A 17517-nucleotide genomic window follows, 5' to 3' on the forward strand; every position below is an offset into this window, starting at 1 on the left:
ACACAAAGCTTATAATGTGAATGTGAATGTGTCATTGATTAATATTGCGCAAATACATTTATAATTGTTTGATTGTACAAAAAAAAAAGAAAATAAAAAATTATTGATAGTTTTCTCTTGGCAATTTATATACAGTTAAAAGTTTCTTTCAAAATATCTATATATAGTTAGAACTTAATTTTTTGTTTTGGCAATTTTCAAATAAATTACGAATATAAATTGTCCATGAGAACCATGAGGGAATAAATTATAATATATTTGTACATGCATGAAAGTAACGTGCGTAAGAGTGACTCGACTCCATGGACAAAGCTTTGTTTGTGGCTTAGTGTACAGATTGTGGCAGAGTCAATGGTTACTTTCATGGCTTTATCATACATAAAACCGTGCTTGTAAAGTTCTCAATTTTAATTTATAGTGTTAAGGCTGGTGTTTGATTGTATTGTTGTTGGTTCTATGTGAAGGGACGTGGTGTAGTATTATTAATTTAGGAGAATGTAGTTTATAGATGGTATTGGGCAGAAGGTGAATCAAATAAGTATTTAGTTAGAAGCGCTTATAAGGTGCTTTTGTCAGGAATTTCCAACATGTCTAACACAGAGATTGCAAATGATTTGCATAAAGATATACCTCCAAAAGTTAGAATTTTTGTTTGGAGGTTAATTCCAAAACAAAATTACCGCGAAGGAAAACCTTTGCGAAAGAGGAGTCCTTGATCAAAATTCAAGCCAATGTGATGCGGCATGCAATGTAGAGGAATCAGTGTCTCATCTATTCTGAGTGTCAGGTGTTCGGAGTGTATGATATGCAATATGCGGCTGGATTGGAGTCAGATCAGTTTTGTATCGTGAGGAGGGGGAGCATTTTGAGCACTTTGGAGGTCTTATTGAGGTTGGAAGAGTTTTCGAGTGTCGAGTCAAAGTGATATAGCTTGTTTTATTAATTGTTAATGATTTCAAACGTTAAAATCTCTCATTTTCTTACTTCAATATATACCTTTGACATAATATTTTTTAAAATCCTAACACTCTCCTTATACAGACTTGAAAACCTGATTACAATGGGCCAATGTGGAATAATTGAAGATTAAAATTGATTCATGAATATAATAGAAAAAAATGAGAAATGTAAATTATGTAATAGTAACAACTGAATAATAAAATCACACCAAAAAAATTGATGCTTCTAATTGAAACAAAAGAAAAGAGGGACAAAATCTAAACTACGGAACATGTATCAACTGCAAGTGCTAGTAAATCTTTAAAATGTGAAATGGAATAACAATATAAAAAAAAATATCGAAAATTCTCAGTGAAATTATTTAGAAGAATAAACATATATTGGGTTGGGTTGTTACCTTTGGTCAGACAATGTGGCTCTCTTCTCGCATTCTAGTTTTCCTCTGAAGATTATATGAGAAATGATAACGTCTTGGTGTAACGAACAAATAAAGAGAATTGCTATCAATTTTTTTAATGAGCCTAACGGGAATCTAAAAAGGAAAAAAGCTCCAAGTGTGAAATAGGTCAGATGACAAATAACTCAAATGCGACGTTAAGAACAAAGAAAAAATGCATCAGTAACAAATAACTCAAATTTTCGTCCAATAATTATTTAATTTAGGGATAATTGTTGAAATTAACCATGTAATATATGCGAAGTCTGAAAAATGATCATGTAAAATAAAAAACACATATTTTAATCTTGTAATTTGATATTCTTATTATTTTTTACCCTGTAATATAGTTGAAGTCTAAAGAATTTTTTCATGATTTTTTTCAGGCATGTTTTCCCCTTTCTCCATTTCTCTTCCTTTTGGCTGCGGAGGGATTGAATGTGATGATGAAATTGATGGTTGCAAATAACATTTTTTCTGGTTTCGGGGTGGGAGCGTCTAATTCAATAAAGGTTTCCCACCTTTAGTTCGCGGATGACACATTGTTAATAGGTGAAAAGAGTTGGGCCAATGTGCGAGCTCTTCGGGCGGTTCTGTCTTTGTTTGCATCAATGTCCGGATTGAAAGTGAATTATCATAAAAGCTCCTTAGTTGGTGTGAATATTCTTGAGTCTTGGTTGATTGAGGCGGCGTCTATTCTGAATTGTAAGATAGGAAAGGTTCCGTTTGTGTATTTGGGCCTTTCAATTGGAGGTGATCCTCGGAGATTGAAATTTTGGGAGCCTGTGGTGGATACTATAAAATCTAGACTGTCGGGATGGAAAAGTCGTTTCCTCTCTTTTGGAGGTCGTTTAGTTCTTCTCAAGTTCTTTCTGACCTCTCTGCCTGTCTATGCTCTTTCCTTTTTCAAAGCTCCGTCAGGTATTCTCTCTTCCGTTGAATCTATTTTTACAAAAAAATTTGGGGGGGGGGGGGGGGTGAGGATAATAGAAAAATACGATGGATAACTTGAAATACAATTTGTTTACAAAAGGAGCAGGGAGGTTTGGGGGTGAGGAGGTTGCGGGAGTTTAATTTAGCGTTGTTAGGTAAGTGGTGCTGGAGATTGTTGGTAGATAGAGGTGGGTTGTGGTACAGGGTGTTGGCAGCGAGATATGGGGAGGTGAATGGGAGGTTGGAGGTAGGGGGCCGGAGTATTTCTTGTTGGTGGAGGGAAGTAGCGAAGATTAGGGACGGAGGTGGTGGAGATGAGGAGGGTGGTTGGTTTTCGGGAGAGTGTCGAGGAGGGTTGGGGATGGAACGAATACTTTATTTTGGCATGATAGGTGGTTAGGAGATGTTCCTTTATGTAGGAGGTTTAGTCGTTTGTTTGACCTGGCGGTGGAGAAGTCCATTACGGTGACTTCAATGTTTGCTCGTGGTTGGGAGGAAGGGGGTGAGGCGTGGAGATGGAGAAGAAGGTTGTGGGTGTGGGAGGAGGAGATGTTGGGGGAGTGTAGGCGCTTACTTAACAATATATATTTGCATCATAGTATGTCTGACAGGTGGATTTGGCAACCTGACATCGGAGAGGGTTATACGGTTTGTGGAGCGTATCAACTTCTCACTTTGCAGGTTCATCATGTTGCTGATGTTACAGAGGATCTTATATGGCATAGACAGGTTCCTTTGAAGGTCTCCATCCTTGCTTGGCGGCTGCTGCAAAATAGGTTACCGACAAAAGAAAATCTATTAACTCGTGGCACTATTCAAACCGAGGCTAATTTGTGTGTGACTGGATGTGGCAAGGCAGAGTATGCAGTGCATTTGTTCCTTCATTGTCACATTTTAGGGACTCTGTGGCAGCATGTCAGACAGTGGATTGGCGTTTCAGGTGTGGAACCACTCAGCATTCGGGACCATTTTGTTCAGTTTACTTACTACCTTGGGGATTCGAGGGCGAGCAGGTCCTTCCTTCAACTTTTATGGCTTCTTTGTATTTGGTTGCTTTGGAATGAACGCAATAACAGACTGTTCCATAATGTCCATACTACAACTTTTGATCTTTTAGAAAAGGTTAAGCATAATTCTTATTGGTGGCTGAAGGCAAATAATGCCACTTTTGTTTATGGTTCGCAGAGATGGTGGTCGGACCCCTTGTTATGTCTGGGTATTGACTGACCGCTTTTGTAAATATGACAGATTGTTTCTGAAGTGGCCTTTTTAGTACACCTTGTACTAACAAGGTTCCACTGTCGTTGGTAATATATTCCATTTTGATTTCTTCAAAAACAATTATGAAATTTTAAAGTGACAAAAACTAAAAAAAAAAAACAAAATAACGAAAAACCCATCCTAAAATTCAAATGTTTGCAGAGATATATGTAGAAATACATGAAAAGGATCTGCAAAGTTTTATAGCATTTTAAAGTCGTTTTGTTTTATTTTAATTTTTCAAGCAAAACGTGGGAAATTACAATTTTGTTTCCGCCATTTACGTCTTCATAATAACAAATTTAATCTACTTGATTGAGCTACTTCAATTTCATTCTTACAAGTTAATATGTAGATAGATTGAATAGACAGAAATTGGAATTGTTTGTATTTCTCATACAACTGACTTAGTTCCGTGTAAATATGAGCTAGTCAAACCAATGCATAAAAGCACATTACAAGAACTCAAGACAGGAAGTAATTAACTTATAAAGAAAAATCCAACTTGATAGACATGGAATCACACTTACACCTATATAAGATCAGCGTTTATCGTTTTACCACTCAAATATAATGAAAGTATAGCGTACCATTGTGAGGTAACATTCACAGTGACAAGGACATTTCCATTACAATGAAAGATTGTTTGAGGTCATGGTGTGATCCGTTCTTAAATAGAAGTTCAGATTATCATGAAGGCTGTTGTTTCGGTTTAATCGCGATGTCAAATAACAAGTTGCTAGCAGTGGATTGCAAATTACAATGATAAAGTAGAAATTGATCACAGTTCATATTGAGAAATGGTTAAATACCAAAGTTTTCTACCAAAATCCAAGAATGTACACTCCTTTTTGTGAGAAACGCAGAGGCGGAAGCAGTCGTTAGATGCCGCTTTTGTTCAACATTCCTCTAGTTTTAGCCTTTAATACGTTGCAAAGTACAATTAGAATGGATGTCCAATTGCCTTTGTTTTAGATCATTTTATAGTTCTTACCAGGGGTCCATTTGATAGATAATCCCTAGTTAGTAGAAGTTATTGGTTTTCATCCTAGATCATCCTCAAATATGAAAATGGAGACAAGAAAGGACATGGTTAAGGTTGCATTGTGCTCTCCCCATACTAGCCTTGCCGCTGAAGTCCCACATTGCTCAAAGTCACAACAAGCATCCAAAATCTCTATGATATATATCGAATTTCTTTACAAGGTAACGTATATCTGTCAAAGCCCATATGGGTGAGAGCAAGTGCTGTTTTTTTCTATTAGTAAACTTATTTGCATGTTAAATTTTTCAGTGCATTGAAAGCCTTTTAAGAAGTTTTCTTTAAATGGCCACAATGAATGAAAAGTTTAACTAAGCAAGTAGTAATAAAGTGAAAAATTATTCTTTTCTGCATTTTATTTTATAATTTCTGTTGCATTAGCAAGTTCGATCATGCTTTATTAGAAAAGTTTCTTTCCTGAGCGTGATATCAAGTCGGCCACAGGTGCCTTTTGTTTATTTTTTTTTTTTGTAAATTTAGTTCTATTCATAAAACTATTTATTTATCTTTTATTCAAATATTCATTTGCAATATTTTAAGAAATATGAATTGTTCTAGGATTAGTTATCAAATTAACATCCGTTTCTTGTATAACAAGTCATTGTGAACTGTTGGTGTCTAATCGAAATTCAGAAGTAAATTTCTAAATTGTGATGTCTAGGGATTCTTATGTATTTGTTGAAACGTAATAACCGCTAGAGTCGGGGCGAGAGGTCATGTTTTCTTGTGTTTGTGAAATTGTTCCATAAAAAACACCACGATGACGGATTTTGGCAATGGTAGGTTGTTGTCTTCAATGACGAATACAAATGAATATGTTACTGATTTAGGAACTAGCTCTTATAAGAGTTTAGTCTAGTGGTAAAAAGACAATCTTGCATTTTAAGCTCTCGGATTCGAGCCCAATTAGTGTTTTCGGAGGGAGGTAAATATAAATATTAATTTGTATGTAATTGCTCTTTTGAGATTGAATGTCTTCACTACCTTGGACTTAGACATCATCCTCTCGACATAAATTTTCTTTTATAAAAAAAGAAAAGAAAAGAAAGACACTATAAATTTGAGCTTCATAATTAAGCTTAAAACGGTGTTCTTGGTGGAGTTAAGATCCTCTCCATTTGTTAAAAGTAGTGAAGCAGTTCATCTGAAATTTATTAATCCTAAATAAATTTACTTTTTTTATAAACACTAAATAAATGAACATATATATTAACCTTTTTCTAATATATTATTTTGGTTTAACTTAATATTTTATAAAATCTCATTCTCTCTAATTTTCCTATGAATATGTGTTAAATGTCATTATTTTATCCTATAATTAAACGAGCAGAAGCAGTCGTTAGATGTCGCTTTTGTCAAACATCCCTCTGGTTTTAGCCTTTAATACGTTGCTAAGTACAATTAGAATGGATGTCCAATTGCCTTTGTTTTAGATCATTGACCTTAATGTTCTTGTTTTACTCCATTTTATAGTTCTTACCAAGGGTCCATTTGATAGGTAATCCCCAGTTAGTAGAAGTTATTGGTTTACTTAGGGGAGTAGTTAGCAAACTCCATATGTATCAGCCAGTCTCCAAATCTAATGGGAATGTAATATTATATTTTCATCTTAGATCGTCCTAAAAAAATGAAACGGAGACAAGAAGAGACATGGTTAAGGTTGCAATGTTCTCTCCCCATACTAGCCTTCATCAAGGATGCCACTGAAGTCCCACATCACTCAAAGTCACAGCATGCAGCCAAAACCTCTTTTATATCTGTCAATGCCCGGTCTCAGGTTCGATTCCCTCTGGTGCCAATTTCGGTGGGCTAAGTCCATACAGAGCTCGCTCTGGCTTTAAACGGGGCCCCCGCAAGTGGGCGGTGGGATTGGTCCCCTCGGATTAGTCGATTCTTGGATCGGATACCGAGTTTTCCATACAGAGCTCGCTCTGGCTTTAAACGGGGCCCCCGCAAGTGGGCGGTGGGATTGGTCCCCTCGGATTAGTCGATTCTTGGATCGGATACCGAGTTTTCAAAAAAAAAAAAAAAAAAATCTGTCAATGCCCATATGGGTGAGATCAAGTGCTGTTTGTTTATTAGTAAAGTTAAATTTTTTCTGTCATTGTGGCTATTAAAGAAAGTTTTCTTTTGCTTCTAAAGAAAGTTTTTTTTTAAATGACAACAATGATTAAGAAGTTTAATTGATCAATAGTAACAAAGTGAAAATTTGTTCTTTTCTGCATTTTAAGTTGAACACAACATTGAAAGAAAATATGGATTTTCTTATGCTTCCAATCATATATAATTTTCTTATAATTTTTTTAAGTTGAACAAAACATTAAAATGAATTCAAATTCATCTCCTTTCCCTTTTACAAATGAGTAGTTATCAAACCTTATTTGTCGAAGAGTAACCGAAAGAAGATGAAGTCTAAAATTTAGAATATCAAATACAATACCCGATACAAGGGTGGCCATATCAAACAATACTCATGAATTTTAAAATATATTGCAATTCTTCAGGGAAGATGAAATCTACAAATGAGAATAATAAATATAACACTCGATCAAAGATGAGCCTTCTATGGGATGATCTCCCTCTGTTTATTAGTTATGAGTTTTTTTTTTTTTTTTTGGAACGGTTTGGTTTGCTTAACTTATGTTTCCCTTAAGACTTGTTTAGCTTCTTTGGTTTTTTATTCTATTTTATTTTCATTGCCTTGGGTACGGTATAAGCCCCAACTCTTTGTATTTTTCTTCATTATATATACTAGCAAAAACTTGACCAAAAAAAAAAATATACTAGCAAAAAGACGGGCACTCATGTGCCCGTTTTTCTGCTCTTTTTATTGCGCTAACGCGTGTAGATTGTCAACAATATTTTATAAACTTTTTGCATGTCAACAATATTTTATGATATAGATTAAAATGATTAGTTTACATAAAATTATTGACTCAATCACATGTATATGAATGTGTGTGTGCGTGCGCGTGCACATGCGTGCTTTTATGTGTGAAATTACATGTACTAGTTTTGATGTGTTTTTTGTGTAAACGGGTCAGATAAGTATATGGGAAAAACCAAGGCAAGATATTACCACTGGGACATCTCTACAAGTTTGAAATTATAACCGCTTTAATAATATATATTCACTTCTTACATGCATTAGAAAATTTTATACGCTTATATTTACTTCTTAAACCGCGTTCGTTGAGGATTTTATACGCTCATATATGCAGAAGAAATTTTTTGTTTGCCGATATGTGATATATGATAAAATTTTGAAAAGTCGTGACCATTTTCAAAATATCCACAGAAAATGTAGCGAAACAACAAAAATCGATTATCAATCAGAGAACCGGTGAGTTAGCGATTCATATGCGAGATCAAGTTAGAAATTACGTTTTGTGCGAGTGATGTGAACAAGAACAATCCACGATTCTGAGGAAGTTATGGCAGTGCGAACGTGAACTAGAGCAATTTTGAGTAGCGATTTGGCAATGAGGAACAATTGTTAGGAATTTTGAGATTGAAATGAGGAATGAGTTACGTATTTTGTGATTGCAATGAAGACGATTGAGAATGGATTTGCGATTTTTCGGATAACAAGAATGAGTCATGGATCCTTCTGTAAGAAATTTAGGATTTGTTTGAAAATAAGTAATTTGTTAATATATAATTAATAAGTAATTAAAAACAAATGCTACATTTTCTTGTAGGGTATCCGTTCACTGATCATACATTAATCACTTTCATTCATAAGTTTGGTTGTAGTACATAATAGCAGAACTTATTCAACTAAAAGTTACTTTCATAAAACAAGACAGAGTTTTTATTTATTACTAATTCCCACCAGCATCTTCTCAATCTGCCAGGGTGGTCCATGACATATCATTATGGTATATCCAGTGACATGCTTCAATATGTCTTGGGCTTGACCAAACTTCAACAAAAGCAGGATGGCTACGACTCCACGAAGAAGTGTCTTGATGACAAACAACAACTTGATTGATCTTGGTCTTTTAGAGGTCAAGTATGTCCACTTGATAAACCCTAACCATTGGAATTGAGTGACAAAACTACATCAGCATAAAAGGAAACATTTGTTGGTGACATGTGATCGATTCGGTCACATTCCCCCCATGAAGTCTACTCACCCGACCCATCATGACATACTTATCTGACCTTTAACATTCAGAATCTTGTGAAGGACAACTTTCAGACCCAACATAGGAGATGTGAAGTTCAACATTTCATCCATCGACCTCATACATTTTCTTGTTTCACCTCTAGCTGGGCCCCTCTCATAGTTTCGGAGTGAATCCTTCATCATCTTTTCTGTTATACAATTATCATAAACCATAAAAAAACACTCTTTCAACTCAGTTATCTTTGTAGTTGTAAAAGGTGGTAGTGACAAGTAGACTACGTGGTAAAAACAATCTTTTAGGTAGTTTATCCCTAATATTCGTTAATGGAATTACCATACCTTCTTTTAACGTCTTCTCTTTGAAAAATAATGGTTCGACCCATTTTCTCTCTTGAGCTTGTCTGCTGGGACGAAACACACCGTCAAAGTCGTACTTCCTTTCTCCCTCGAGCCAACTGGAACAAAATTTAGAATTCAGCTCGATAATTAAATCATTGAACTTGATTCATGAACCAAATGAGAAAAATCTGAGCTAAAAAGTAAGTTCGTTAACTAAATTAGCTGAACCTAAACTATCTATATAGTTTGGCTCGTTTGGTTTATATATTGACTCAATCATATGTATATGTATGTGTGTGTGCGCGCGCGTGCGCACGCACATGCATGCTTTTATGTGTGAAATTACATGTAATAGTTTTGATGTGCTTTTTTGTGTAAACCGGTCATATGTTATGATGGGTCGGGAGAGTATACTTAATGGTGGAAATGTGACCGAATCGGTCACATGTCACAAACACATGTTTCCTTTTATGCTGATGTATTTTTTTCACTCTATTTCAATGTTAGGGTTTATCAAGTGGATATACTTGACCTTCATCATTTTTGTAGTTGTAAAAGGGGGTAGTTTGATAAGTAGCCTAGGTGGTAAAAACGATCTTTTAGGTAGTTCATCCCTAAAAGATCTTTTAGGTAAAAACGATCTTTGTAGTTGTAAAATGGAGTATGTGGTGTAGGTTTTATCGAAAATAAGGAATGTAGAGGTTACATGCACTATAAGAAATTTTTCATTTTGCGACACTTACTTTGCGACCCTTAGCTTAGAACTGTCGCAGATTACACTTTTGCGACTGTTATTGCAACTGTTAAGCTTAAGGGTTGCAGGTTTTATAACTTTTGTTTTTCAAACGCGCTTCACAATGTATCTTTTGGTCAAATGTTTATCATTCCCACTTTTCCAATTTCATTCTCCCTCCCACACCTCCAAAACCCTAAAATCATTTTTATTCAATTTGATTTTAAGTTTATGATGATAGGACAAATCATACCGCATTAGTGCAATTTTCATTCAATATTTTGTTAGCTATTCATGGACTAAATTTGTGTAGTTGGGAGGTTTGGACCATCTGATTAAGATCGGATGGTTCAGATTGTAAGTTTGAATTTTTTATTTAAAACCAATAAAAATCTTTATCTAAAAACTAGGCTGTTCGATCTTAATCAAATGATTTAGATCTGACCGACTGCATGTAGTCTCCTGTGCACAATCAAAATCTACTATTCATTTGGTTATACATGGACCGGATTGGGATGGTTTTGTCCAAAATCGAAAACTAAATCATGTAGAGAATTTTGGTTTTGTTCTAATTTAAAAACCGTATGTTTTAGCATTGATATGAGATAGGTCAAACCGCATATTTTCGGATTGGGTACTGATTTATCCACTTTCTTTTATATTTTTATTTTAAAAAAGTTTGATTTATCCACACCTTCTTTTATTTAGTCATGGATGAATGTGTAAAAAATATGAAGTTTTTTATTTTATTTAAGGAAAATATGAAGTTTTTTTTTTTTTTGACAAAATGAAGTTTTTTTAAAAGCTAATTATACATTCATTTGAAGTTATTATAAAGTATCAAATAGTTTTAAATTTTTCTATAATAATGGAGATTTGATCTAATCAATAAGAAGCATTTTTGTTCACACACTTTAGAGGTATTCTTGAATGGTTAGAAGTTTTTTTTTCCTCTCCACATAATCAAGCTTTTTCCAAAATATTATTTGTTTTTGCAAATGAAAATTTCAATTTTTGTCTAATTTTGAAACTCTAAAGCATAAGCTTAGCTTGGATCTGCATCTATGTTGTGTTCACTACCTGTTTTTCCAATTTCACCCATGCCCAAAGGCTGCTCCACAAACGTATTCCCAAGCTTCAACGGTGTTCTCCCCATCATGATCTCTTACTACAAATTAAAAGAGAAAAACATGTTTAAGAAGATGACAATAAAAAGGTGATTTTTAACATAGATAGGGTTTCAATATATAAAGTGGGGTTTTCACATTTTTAAGCATAAGTGAAAAATTGAATGAAAAAACAAACTCACCTTTGATATGTTTGTTTGCATGAATGAATAATATTTATGACGTTGAAAACGTAAAATTTTTCACATGCTATTTTTTTCCGAAACTTTTCATAATCTATTTTTTGGGGGAATTCACGGGGTTAGTACAAATAAGCATTTTCCTTAATAAAAAATAATATCAAATCAGCCCAATAAAGTAAAAAATGGAGTAAGTATGCAGTGTAGGTTTATACAAAAATAAGATAAGAAATGTAGAGGTTACATGTCAGTTTTCATTCAATTTGATTTTGAGCTTCTAATAGGACAACAACACTCATAGCAACTTTCTAGCAAGCCAAAATTGAAGATTATAATGGAGAGTAATTGAAGAATAAAATTGATTCATGAATATAATAGAAAGATAAAAATGAGAAATGTAATTCCTCAAAAAAAAAAAAGAGAAATGTAAATTATGTAATAGTAACAACTGACTAATAAAATCACCAAAAAATTGACACTTCTAATTGAAACTGATACCAAAAGCAAAAGAAAAGGGGGACAAAATCTAAAATAGGGAACATGCATCAACCACAAGTGCTGGTTAATCTATAAAATGTGAGATCGAATGATAATATAAAAAAATATGGAAAATTCTCACAATTGATAAACATATATTGGGTTAGGTTGTTACCTTTGGTCAGACAATGTGGTTCCTTCTTCTCGCATTCTAGTTTTCAATCTTGATTTGACAAAACAACTTCAACCATATATTGGGTAGTTGTAATGTAAGTTACATCATGCATAACAAGTGGAAAAAAAAAATCAAGAAAAACAAAAATTTTAGTTAAAAAAATGCGACGTGAAGAATAAAGAAAATGTCACCGCGCGGAATTGAATATGCAAGTGATCTTAAAGTTGGTTTCAACATCTTTTACCATAATCTCATTCAATTTTCTTCATTCAAAAAAAGTTCTTATTTCTTGTGCTTAATTTAAATTGTGTTTGACATGCTTTCTCTTTAAAATTATTGAGAAATAGAAAAAATAATGGTTAGTATGTAGTGTACTTCTATTGGTTTTATCATGGGATTGAATTGAATAATATAAGGGTGTTAGCTTGCTCGTGCAACACGAGGGCACAAAACAATTAAACAAAAATTGAGAGACATATAAAGGTGTTGCTCGTGGTACAATGGATTTATTTTTTATAATAAATAAATACAGACATTTCAGACTACACTGAAAGAGTTGGTGTGCTTGGTGACTTGGTTGGTTGGATTAAGTTAATTTTTTTTTTAATTACGCAGATGTTTGAGTAAAGAGTTTTAATGTATTGGTTTTTCTAGATTACTCTTTCCAAATTTGTGGGAAATTACACTGCTTATGTGGACCAATTAAAATAAACAATATGAACAACATTAATTAAAGTCAAACATATAATTATATTTTACTATTTTGAATATATTTTTGTTATTTACATAGTCATCCTACATTCAATTAATGTGTCTTTATGCTATAGATCAAAAAATCTAATAAAATCTTTCGTTGCTTCATTTCAATTGTTTAGACATATTTTATTCTTTTTTTCTTTACTGTTTTTTTGTTTCATCTCTTCTTCTTTTTTTTTCTGCAAATTTTTTTAAACCATGCCTGTGCTATTTTTTCAATCTTGGTTCTTCTCTAAAAAATTTAGAAAATCCATTATTTTTCTACCCTAGAAAGATCTAAAAAAAAAAAAACAAAATAGTATAAACGTTATTTTCTTTTACAACAGTTAGATTATATATTTCCTTGTACCCAAAAAAAAAATCTCATGTGTTTATATATCAATACTAGTTTAAACGCTAGTTTTTTGACATGATGACTAAACATTATTTTTTCCCAAGATATAAATATATTAGTCTAAAAATTATTTTTTTAATAAGAATAAAAAAGATATTGGTCTAAATGTTATTCAATTAATGAATTTAAAACACATTTTTGTCAAAAAAAAAATATATTTCAAAACACTTAAATTTTTAAAATCATAGAACTCGGCTTTTGTTATATGATTTTTTTAACCGTGTACAAGTTTGCACATGTTAAACTTACTCATATTAAGAAGTTTAAATAGTAAATTTGTATCAAACCTGTTTATTTAAATTTTTTTTTAATAAGGCCAAGAGAAAGGTTAGGCATCGGGGGGAAACAGAAGCATCTCAACTAAGCTGACACCCAACTATGTTTATTTTATATTAAACATACAACTTTTGTTATAGTTTTAGTTGCTTTTATTAATTTACATTTTTTATATTTTCAATAAAAAAAATATGGAGTATTTATATTTTTTTTTATATACACATGTGATTCCCTTGTTAATTTTTTTAAGCAAAAGCGGAGGTGCACCAAAGTGCTGCAACCTCAAATAACGAAGAGGAAATAAAAGGAGGATGACATAAACCAAAGCCTCCTCGAAGTTGGTAAACCTAAAATTAGGCATACTAATTCTATTCTTAGTGTAGTATTCTTTAATAAACAAAGGTAGATCTGTCCAAAAGATTAAACCAGATGAGATTCACCTTTCCCTCATTTACTAATCTTATTCTGTAGTATTATGTTTCTGAATTTCTATTCTTAAATCTTATATTTTTTTTTCCTTGACACATGTTACTTCTTGTTAGGTGTCGTACCTTTTAGATAAGGAAGACTTTCTTGTTTCGGATGAGAAACATAAGAAAAGCTTTGCATCTGAAGATTTCATACAATGAACAAGAAAAGTTTTCAAACATTCGTTCAATAAGAGTAGCAAGGTTCCGCAAATCTATTTCGTTCACATGACAGTGTACATTCTGAGTTGGGTAAGTTTTTTTTTTTTTTTTTTTAGAAACGGCTAAATTTAGAAAATATTTTTTTCAAATATTCGTTCAATAAGAGTAGTAAGGTTCCTCAAATCTCTTTCGTTCACATGACAGTGTACATTCTGAGTTGGGTAATTATATTCTTAAATGCTCTTATTGTGTGCTTGACGCCAAACTTGCATTGAAACAAATGCAGAACATATACTTTGACTTGAGGTCAATTGTAATACAGTTTATATTTGGACAATTCATTATAATTAAAAATTATGTATGTTTAACTATTTATTTTAGTCTTGATGTTGATGTTCTTCGTTTACAATATCAAGGAACAAATATGTGGATCATTTAGAGAGATGGTGGCTTTGAAGCTTTAACTAAGCAAGTATTCACAATGCGGAAAGTTTGTTGACCTAGGAGAATGTGTCTTTTGCTTTTTTCTTATCATATGTGGGACGGACGGAGCATTCAGTTCTTCATTCAAAATATGATATGTGAGAGGGAAACTTATATTAGATTTTCTTTTTTTTTTTTATAGAAAAATTCATAATTTTTTTAATGTATGCCACACTTTTAATGTTGTTGAAACTGAAAGTTGTGTTAATTATTCCAATTTAAGAAATTTTTGACAGGATGATCATCGTACTTACTTTTTTAAGTAAAAAAACCATTTTTAAAACACATATTACTGGTTAAATTAATTGCTTGTAACAAATAATTTTAGAGAATATGTTAGAAATGTGTGTTGTACATAGTATTTCGCTTAAAAGAGAATATGTTGACGCCATTGCTTCCATGCTTCATGCCATTAAAAGATGTGTGTGTGTGTTTTTTTAATAATGATGTATAAATAGTTTTTCTTTATCACTAATGGATAAATATTCTAAATATTATTTCATTTTGCTACGAACCAACGCGTATGGAAACTCTATACCCCCTTGGCCCTTGCGTACCAAATTCTTTTCATGTCGCGTACCACAAACCCGTACCCGTACAACATACTGAAGCAAATTACGAATTACATGACTATGTTATGCAGATATTGTGTTATAAACAAGATTCTGGATGTTATTGCATTTTTGTTTAGACCTGGCATCACTTCACTACAAGTAATGTACTAAATTTTTGTTTCTTTATCAAGGTTTAGGGTGAGTTATCTCTAAATGGAGATTATGAAGAGGATATTTTGCAGTTTATGGAGATGCTAGTTTGGGTGCAGTACATACAGAAAAGGATGCTGGCGTGAATCCACGATATTAAAATAGACACAGGGAAGAAGTTTGTGGTGAAGCCATAGGAGAAAATTATTTGGATGCTGATGATGAAGGGAAAGAAAGTCCTGAGAGGTCATCGGAGGACTGTGAAAACGGTTCACACAAATACTTATACGATGTTTTTGCAGAAACTGTTACTAAGAAAATACATAACATGGACACAATGACAGGGACATCGTTATGTTGATTATCCAAGAATTAGAGAGTTTGGCCTCTCCCTCCCAATAACCACTTGTCCTTATTTATCCCTAAACATAAACACACCATAACTGACAATTAAAATAAAACATAACTTTATATATATATATATATATATATATATATATATATATATATAGAGAGAGAGAGAGAGAGAGAGAGAGAGAGAGAGAGCGAGAGAGAGAGAGTACAAATACACCGAAAAAGCCGCACAAAGGCGCGCCGGGAAAACCACCAAAGAAAACCTCTAGCCACCCAAAAGGGACCAAGAGGAGCACCTAAAAACAAACCAACCGGAAAAAAGCCTCCACCAAACCAAAATGGAAGGGAGGCAACAACAAGCCAAAACAAAAAATGGGAAGCACCACCAGAAAAGAAAAACCAACGAAACACCCAAGAGGCCCCGCCAGGAAGGAGAGGCACAAAGACCCCCACCCCACCCCACCAGGCACGCCAGGGAAACCACCACCACAAAACCCTACCGATTCCAGCACATGACGAGCTACATCTCCCACTCGTGGAAGGAGCAGGAACTAGCAAGACACTTAGCTAGGAACCACTTCCAAGCTAAGAATTTCACTCTATCCACCACAGGCTCCTCACGTAGTAAGCCACCAGCAAAGATAAGGTCATTCCGAGACGCCCAAATGGTCCAAATAACAGCATGATAAACAAGAAGTAAACCTAATCTAACTCTCTTCCCCCTTCCTAAGCCTATGAAAGCTTAGAACTGATGGGCTAAGCCCATGGGGGTCACAAACTCCCAACCTAGCCACCTAGACACCTGATACCACACCGGGAGGGAAGACGGACAGGAAAGGAACAAGTGCATCGTTGACTCCGTTGGCGCGACACAGAAGGCACAACCTAAACCCCCCTCGAGGAGAGGAACCCCCTGCCTAAGAAGGTTTTCCCGCGACGGAATCCTGTCGAGGAGAACCTGCCACGAAAAAACTATAACCTTAGACGGGGCCCACGACTTCCACACCGAAGATACCGCAGCTAAGACCTCTCCCTCTGGGGCACCCGCCGGAGGTAACCCTTTCGAAAGAGCCAGGTAGGCAGACTTCACCGAGAAGCGGTCGTCGGGGCTAAGAGACCCATATAAAACATAACTGTGTATTCTTATAAGCATAATTGTCTACTGCTATAGTTATATTTTGTCCTCTCCTCTTTTATTGTTATCTAACATAGCGTTATAACAAAGCGAATTTGAACAAATAGGAATTGTTCCACGATAAGTTATTTAGTACAAAATGTTAAATAGAGGTTATTATAAGGAGCAGATCCCAAGGGTTGCCATATTTTGATTGTTGATGATTTGGTTCAGTCAAATGGAACCCTGATAGAGTTCCAAGTGTGAAATATTGATCTATGTGGAATTCTAAGGGTCGCCATTTTTTCGCAATGAATATTTTTTGGCAAATTCTAGGGTACACTCAACATATTTGAGTGTATCGGTACACCAAACCCTTAAATTTATAGTTAAAATATTATTTCTTATCATTTATAATTATAATTATTAAGTCTTATTCACCAAAAGTGCCAACGAAATAAAATTAATTTTTTTTTGAATTGTTATCGCTCATAATAGAGAACTTTGATTATTTATACGATAATATGTAAAAAAAATTAGGCTAATGATAACTTGTGCCCTCAAGGCACAAGTTAAGAAGTAAAAGTAGAAATGTTTTATTGTAATTAATGCATTTGAATTTAACTTTTTCACTTTTAACTAATTGAATGCACAAAATTTAAGAAATAATTTCTACATTTGGGTTGCTTAACATGTGCCCCAAGGGCACAAGTTAACATGACCCAAAAAATTATTATGATTCTTATAAACAATGAATGATGTGTTTTTCTTATGAAATAATATTTTCTAAAATATAAATGCCGACAAATAACTATTTATTTCATAAAATTGATCCTTAATTTATAAATTTAGGAAACAAGAGTACTATTACACCTTAATTTACGAGTGTACAGTAGAAGTTCACTATTTTTTCTAGGACTCCTAATTATAGCGACAATTAATATCGAGAAATGCTCAAGAAAATGAAGTTAACCTATCAAATTCTATTATGGGCGGCAACCACGGAGGGGAAAG

General features: G+C 33.7%; 2 long non-coding RNA genes across 4 annotated transcripts; one reads left to right on the top strand and one right to left on the bottom strand.

Moving 5' to 3' along the window:
• Positions 1–8342: 8342 nt before the first annotated feature.
• LOC146920998 (uncharacterized) lies at positions 8343–12774 on the bottom strand. The gene is made up of 4 exons (XR_015011975.1): positions 11794–12774; positions 10916–11003; positions 9103–9218; positions 8343–8951 (listed from the first exon to the last, which is right to left on the bottom strand). It is a non-coding gene; the product is annotated as an uncharacterized LOC146920998 (long non-coding RNA).
• A 253-nt stretch (positions 12775–13027) lies between these two features.
• LOC146920999 (uncharacterized) lies at positions 13028–14523 on the top strand. 3 transcript variants are annotated; one of them, XR_015011978.1, is made up of 3 exons: positions 13028–13621; positions 13762–13938; positions 14265–14523. It is a non-coding gene; the product is annotated as an uncharacterized LOC146920999 (long non-coding RNA). The 3 variants fall into 3 exon arrangements; XR_015011979.1 differs by having other exon boundaries at positions 13028–14069; XR_015011977.1 differs by having other exon boundaries at positions 13028–13938.
• Positions 14524–17517: the final 2994 nt, after the last annotated feature.

The sequence above is a fragment of the Medicago sativa genome, chromosome 5, assembly GCF_051527215.1.
Source record: "Medicago sativa cultivar Bolivia chromosome 5, Bolivia_mono, whole genome shotgun sequence".
Classification (NCBI taxonomy): Eukaryota; Viridiplantae; Streptophyta; class Magnoliopsida; order Fabales; family Fabaceae; genus Medicago; species Medicago sativa.